A 7,703-nucleotide genomic window follows, 5' to 3' on the forward strand; every position below is an offset into this window, starting at 1 on the left:
GGGGGGTCTATTGTTTTTGTTTTGTTTTGTTTTCCTTTCATTTGTTTCTTTTTATTTATTTTCCTCTCTGTTTTATTCAATTTAAAATATTTATGCATTTTCTAAAAATGTGTTTACTTCACCATAATTATCTATGCAATATTTGACACGGTCCGAACATTTTGTTTTAAAGTTTGAAAACTTTGTTTGTTTGCCAAAAATTCAAATTTGAATTCGAATCGTTTTGAACTAACGCGAGATTAGCGACAGTAACGGAGGTGACATGGCGTCATTAGCAGAGGTTACTGTAGCTTGCTTATCCGGGCGTCACAATTCTCCTCCACTACAAGAAATCTCGTCCCGAGATTTAAGAGGGGAGTAGGGGGGAAGTTCTGGTTACGAAATTCTAACGTGTCTTCTTAGTCTGGGTTGCCCTTCTAGAAGAGGTTGATCCATAGCGTTGATGTCTTCATTTCTCTACACCCATGCATCATGAGGAAGCTGTCGTCCTTCCTTTGGGAGCTCCATCGTACTTACAGAGGAGTAAAGGATGGGTATACCGGAAGAATGGAATTCTGCATGGTTGCTTATCCGGTACATTAGGGAACATGGCGAAAAGTAACTCTCGAATTGGATTTTACAATAATTTCGAGAGCAAGGTAAGGAGATAACATGGGAAGTTTCGAGCGCATAGGCAATCATTCGTTGCCTGAAGTGAAGTGTGAGAGGGGTTCGGAGCAATGGGAATAAGTATTGCGTCAGATACCAGATTAATGACCTCATCAGAAGGTGGCTCATGAATTACACACGAGGCCACGCGTGAGGAATAACTTTGGGAACAGGGGGTGTACAGGAGAGTCAGTTTTCGATCCTGGGGAACTGTGGGTTATGGGCCCACAATGTGGGTTAAAAACAGGAAGGGCGGTGATGTATTGCACGATCATGTTAGCAAGGCATGTCAGTGAATAACCGGTCAGTTATGTTGGTAGCATCATTGGTACCAAGGGCGAGGGGCAAAGAGAACCATTTTCCTGCTCGTTGAACGAGGCGGACCATTAGGCAAAGTTCTCTTCCATCGGTGGATACCAGAATGTCATCAACAATAGTAACAGGGTCTTACCGACAGAGTTATACACCGAGGTGTTTACATAAGCAGGAGAATATTCCTGCTTAGATCATATAGATCACAAGAAACGTTAAACCAACCAATGGAAGGGAAAAGTGATTATTATGTTTAAACAGAACAATGGAAAGGAAAATGTGTTTAAACACATCTTTCAGGGGTAAATCCTTCCCAAGGACAAGCAGAGCAAGATATCCATGACAGGATATAAAGTAGAAAACCATTTAGGTAAGGGGGAAAAATCTCATGATATTACCCATACAGCGGTGTTAGGATAAGTGATAAATAAAATTTAGCATCGTGCTTCAAATGTTCCTGTTGAAAATCGGAGTACCATTGACATGCTTCGAGATAGCATTGACAGGGTCTTTAGGTGAAGATCCGACTTTAGAAACACGAAGGATCCATCAGGAATAACTTGTAGAATAAGTCTTACAATTTCCTCATGGAAGAATGGCTAAACTTGCTAAAAAGGATACTACAACAATAGGTCCTCCACCCAGGGGGGGGGTGCTAGGCATGACATCATGTTACCGGGTCATCAAAGGACCAACATCATAACTCTTGGAAAGTTGTCCCAACCATCATATCTGACCGAGATTCAGATCCGGTTGGTGTTAGGATACCTCAGACTTAGGATACCTGAGAAGAAAAGGTGCAACGCAAATTGACGAGATGACATGGTAAGATTCTCGGGGAAATGAACTATGAAGCGATTTCCGTTAACAAGAGTCCATCATTAACCCAAGGAGAGGACAAGGAGGTGTCTGGTGAACTCAATGGCAATTCACCGAGATTCCCAAAAAATGGATTTCCACCATTAAGTGAACAAGGAGATAACATTTGTCATATCAAATGATATAAGGAAGTATGCTCGAGGAAAACATACACAATTAAACATTGGTTGAAAGGTGCACCCGAAATATGGGCTGAGTTGCACGGCCAACATTGGAATGGTGATTCAATTATCAATAGTCTAAGAATGAACTTTCGACCATTAACTTTAAAGAGATAGGGTAGCTAGAAGGAAAGAATCCAAACAACACCGTTCACTTGTTGGAATTAACACAGGGACCAAGAAAGAATGGTGATGGTGAGAAGTATTTCCATGTCAAGAATTCTCAAGAGGTGGAACAAATCTCAGAACATTCTTGACATAAAGGAGGGTAATACTCCAAGGTAAAGAAGAACAATTGCTGGATAGCAAGGAAACCAAGGTATGCACAAAACACGAACAAGTGTGTTGGGGGAAGGCAAGAATGTTGTCGATGATAACACAATTCATCGAGGGGCAAGGATGGTATTTCTCATCAGGATTCGATTGATTTCCTATAAGAGCTCAGAATGTTGATGATGATCACGACACAATTGTCGAGAGATTTCATGAAGATGTAATCGATCGGTGATGACATCAGTCAAACGAATGATGAAGCAAAAGGTTATTGGAACCATGGGTATGTCACAAACTCGAAACCAAGCTTGTTGTTCAAGGACAAACGATATGACGAGGAAGATCGATTATAAGATTAGCTCACCGTCGAAATTTATGCTCCGGGAAGGACCCGGTAGCACAATTAAATTTTTTAGCACGATAATGATATAGCCAATCAGGCTAGGAATGACGTGATCGAGTACAAACTCGTAAGTAATGAAGGTTACCAAGAGTTGTTTAATCGCGGTGCGGACTCGAGTCAGTTATCGGTGTCTTTGAGTGTTTAATAACTAAGAGTCCATGAAAAAATTGGAATCAGTGAGAATGTAGCACTTCATGAAGAACTCATAAGAATTTATGCAGTTCCATGATAATCTCGAGATACCGGGGGGTAATACTCGACGACAGATCAAAGTAGAGTTTGGACTAGGGTATTGCTCTAAAGAAGATAAGTGCTTAAACATGCACGAGAAATGGTATTTAAAGGAGATCATGGTCAGAACCACGATTGCAAAAGGCCAGATCCCAGATATAAGATGTACTTATACCATGGGAATAATTAATTTAAGAGAAGCTTTAATGATAAGATCTACATCGTGTCCATGGGCATGAACACAAGTTCAAGGTCGACTCCCACTTCTCCAATGCATAACCTTTCATTCACTTCTCACGTTCGATGAAGTTGCAGTGTTGAAATTTTATCTGGTGAAGCACCAGAAGAGTATGACTCGTGAAAACTTCCGAGTTCACACATATGAAGGAAGGCATCGGATCAACCCGTTAGGGTATCGTGGAAACATATACCACAATCTTCAAGAGTAGATATCACCAGCTCAAAAGCAGAGCATGGTTGGCAAAAGGAGAGGATACAATTTACCAAAGGCATTATGTATCGGAGAAAGAACTCACAAGGTGATTAGTTATGAAGGACACTGTCGGACAATAATCCAACAGTGGATATGGCGATCCACAATGGAGCTGATGTGAGTATCGTTACCCAATCAGAGGAAGAAGGAATGCAAATGCATTGGTTTATAGGACATCTGAGTAATTCAACGTTTAAATAGCAAAGGAATTATGATTTTTAATTCAAGGGATCAGGAGCAATGCTCTGATTAGGGGTGGATAAGTTGAATAGCCGTAGGGTACAATCAAAGACAATTGGATTGGTTGAGAACCAATTCCAGTAAAAAGAATGGCAGCTCAGCCGGAAAAGTAATTTATAAGGATCAATGATGATTGCGTGTATTCGCAAACATATTGAGTCAACAGACTCAAAATGGTAATGACAAGGAATGTCAATATGACTACGAGACTTATGGGATTAACCATAATGCAAGCAAGCAAGAATTTCAAGAGCCAAAGGCTCCAGAGGGTTTTCGGAAGATTGGATATTATTTTGAAGACTTTTGTGAAACACAAGAACAACTGGGGATGAGCGGATACTCGGCAAGCGCGAGTAATTATCCGTAGGGGTATTCATGCAGCAAGGAACTGCAGGGCAGTAAGCGTAAAGAATTCTCGGAATATCGAAGAGTATTTCAGGACATCTTGTAATAACAAGAGCAACTGGGGATGACAATATGAACGATAGGTTTAAGTAGTTATCCAGAGGGATTTATCGATGGAAATGAATTGCAAAAGCGATGTCACATAGTCTCGAGAGCACATCGTAGAGTATCTTCGGAATCTTCTGGTGCAGCAGGCGGTCATCGGTAACAAGTGGCTCTCCGGGAGAAAGTACTTGCGAGAACCTAAAGTTAGTTTTGTTTTTAGCGAAATCATTTAACCCGAATAGAAGAGAGCTCAGAGTCCCAGAGTAAAGGTCGAGGAGTAAAAGATCCTAGTACCACCCAATGGCGACGTGGGCCCGTAAGGCACACAGCCAAGTTAGTAAAAGTTTTGCAATGCCTAGACTCGACTTCGGCCAAGAAGTGTGACAGGGGGATTCCTACAGGCAGTCGGCTCTGATACCAACTTGTGACGCCCCCGATTTAACCGTACACTAATCATGCACGCAAATGTGTACGATCAAGATCAGGGACTCACGGGAAGATATCACAACACAACTCTAAAACATAAATAAGTCATACAAGCATCATAATACAAGCCAGGGGCCTCGAGGGCTCGAATACAAGTGCTCGATCATAGACGAGTCAGCGGAAGCAACAATATCTGAGTACAGACATAAGTTAAACAAGTTTGCCTTAAGAAGGCTAGCAAAAACTGGGATACAGATCGAAAGAGGCGCAGGCCTCCTGCCTGGGATCCTCCTAACTACTCCTGGACATCATTAGCGGGCTGCACGTAGTAGTAGGCACCTCCGGTGTAGTAGGGGTCATCGTCGACGGTGGCGTCTGGCTCCTGGACTCCAGCATCTAGTTGCGACAACCAGAAAGAAAGGAAAGGAGGAAAAAGGGGGGAGAAAGCAACCGTGAGTACTCATCCAAAGTACTCGCAAGCAAGGAACTAAACTACATATGCATGGGTATATGTGTAAGGAGGCCATATCAGTGGACTGAACTGCAGAATGCCAGAATAAGAGGGGGATAGCTAGTCCTATCGAAGACTACGCTTCTGGCAGCCTCCGTCTTGCAGCATGTAGAAGAGAGTAGACTGAAGTCCTCCAAGTAGCATCTCCAAGTAGCATCGCATAGCATAATCCTACCCGGCGATCCCCTCCTCGTATCCCTGAGAGAGAGCGACCACCGGTTGTATCTGGCACTTGGAAGGGTGTGTTTTATTAAGTATCCGGTTCTAGTTGTCATATGGTCAAGGTACAACTCCAAGTCGTCCTGTTACCGAAGATCACGGCTATTCGAATAGATTAACTTCCCTGCAGGGGTGCACCACATAACCCAACACGCTCGATCCCATTTGGCCGGACACACTTTCCTGGGTCATGCCCGGCCGCGGAAGATCAACACGTCGCAGCCCCACCTAGGCACAACAGAGAGGCCAGCACGCCGGTCTAAACCTAAGCGCACAGGGGTCTGGGCCCATCGCCCATAGCACACCTGCACGTTGCGAGGGCGGCCGAAAGAAGACCTAGCCTAGTGGCGTTCCAGTCCAATTCGGCGCGCGCCGCTCCGTCGCTGACGTCTGAAGTGCTTCGGCTGATACCACGACGTCGGGATACCCATAACTACTCCCACGTAGATGGTTAGTGCGTATAGGCTCATAGCCGACTCAGATCAAATACCAAGATCTCGTTAAGCGTGTTAAGTATCCGCGAACGCCGAACAGGGCCAGGCCCACCTGTCTCCTAGGTGGTCTCAACCTGCCCTGTCGCTCCGCCATAAAGTAACAGTCGGGGGCCGTCGGGAACTCAGGCCCACCACTACCTGGATGGAGCCACCTGCCCCTTCAGCCCCCATCTCCAAACAGTATCACCAGTAATGTAACAGTGTAAAATATATAGTATATGCCCGTGATCACTTCCCGAAGTGATCACAGCCCAGTAGTATAGCATGGCAGACGGACAAGAGTGTAGGGTCACTGATGGAACACTAGCATCCTATACTAAGCATTTAGGATTGCGGGTAAGGTATCAATGACTGTAGCAGCAATGACTGGCTATGCATCAGAATAGGATTAACGGAAAGCAGTAACATGCTACACTACTCTAATGCAAGCAGTATCGAAGAGAATAGGCGATATCTGGTGATCAAGGGGGGGGCTTGCCTGGTTGCTCAGACAAGAAGGAGGGGTCGTCAACTCCGTAGTCGAACTGGGCAGCAGCAGCGTCGGCCTCGTAGTCTACCGAAGAGAAGAGGGGGAAGAAACAATAAATACAGTGCAAACATAAGCAAGACAACACAAGACATGATAAAGAGCGAAGCTAGTTGTGTCCTAACGCAGTATGAGGTGATGCCGGCGAAGGGGGAAAACATCCGGGAAAGTATTCCCGGTGTTCCGTGTTTTCGGGCAGAGGAGCCGGAGGGGGAAAGTTGCGAGTTTGATATGTTAGGGGTGTGTGGCGGACGAACGGGTTGCGTATCCGGAATCGTCTCGTCGTTCTGAGAAACTTTCATGTTGAAAATATTTTAATCCGAGTTACGGATTAAAAGATATGATTTTCTAAATATTTTATTAATTTCTAGAATTTAATTAATTATTTAATTTAACCCGAAAATGGAATTATGACATCAGCATTATGTCAGGGTGATGTCAGCAGTCAACTAGTCAGTTGACCTAGTCAAACTGACATGTGGGTCCCACTGTCATTGTGTGTTAACTAATTAACCATGTTAATTAGATTAATTAACAAATTAGTTAGGTTAGTTATTTAATTAGGTTTATTAAACATAATTAATTAAGTTAATTAATTAATTAATTAATTAATTAATTAATTTAATTATATTTTTTTATTATTATTATTATATTTTATTTTTTTATCTCCTTTTTTTTAACAAAACGTTCTGGGGCACGGGCCCCGATTGTCATAGGCCCCTAGGGGCCTATCGGGTTCGGGCGTGCAGGCGACGGGCGCCAGCCCGAATGGGCGCCCGCCCAGGCCAACTGGGGAACGGCGAGGCGTCGCCGGCCACTGCAACGGGCGGCCACAGCCACGGGAACTAGCCGGCGGCGACGGCAGCGTGGCGCAGGGGGGGGCGCAAGGGCTGCTACCGACGGCGGCAGCGAGTGGACCGAGGAGCAGGGGGCACAGCCCTAGGCGGATGCGAGCGCGGGATGCGCGCGGTGACCAAGACGGCAGAGGGGTTGCGGGTATGCAGCGGAGGCAGGTGCGGTGGCCAGTGACGTCGAGCGGGGGTGGCGCGGTCGACCGGCGAGCGGGACTAGTGGATGCAGGGGGTAGGGGCACGAGGCACGGACGCAGGACGGCGCCGGCAGGCACAGACAGCGCGTGTGGTGGCTGACGGTGCGTGACTGGCAACGGGGAGACGTGCAGGAGCAGGCACAAAGAGGAAATAGGAGGCCACAGGCCTCACCAGCGTTGCAGGGGTCCGTTCGTCGAGGCTTGGGGAAGCCGGCGTGGGGGACGAGGAGGCCTCCGGTGACGGCTGTGATGGGGTCGGGGCGGTCCGGCGAGCGATGAGGGTCGATGAAGGCCGTTGGGGAGGAGGACGGGGATGCGAGCCGGCGGATCCGACGATGAAGCTCGGTGGTGGGGCGCGGGATCTACAGGCGGCAACGGCAACATCGGCG

This window comes from Triticum dicoccoides, chromosome 3B (assembly GCF_002162155.2).
Source record: "Triticum dicoccoides isolate Atlit2015 ecotype Zavitan chromosome 3B, WEW_v2.0, whole genome shotgun sequence".
Taxonomy (NCBI): domain Eukaryota; kingdom Viridiplantae; phylum Streptophyta; class Magnoliopsida; order Poales; family Poaceae; genus Triticum; species Triticum dicoccoides.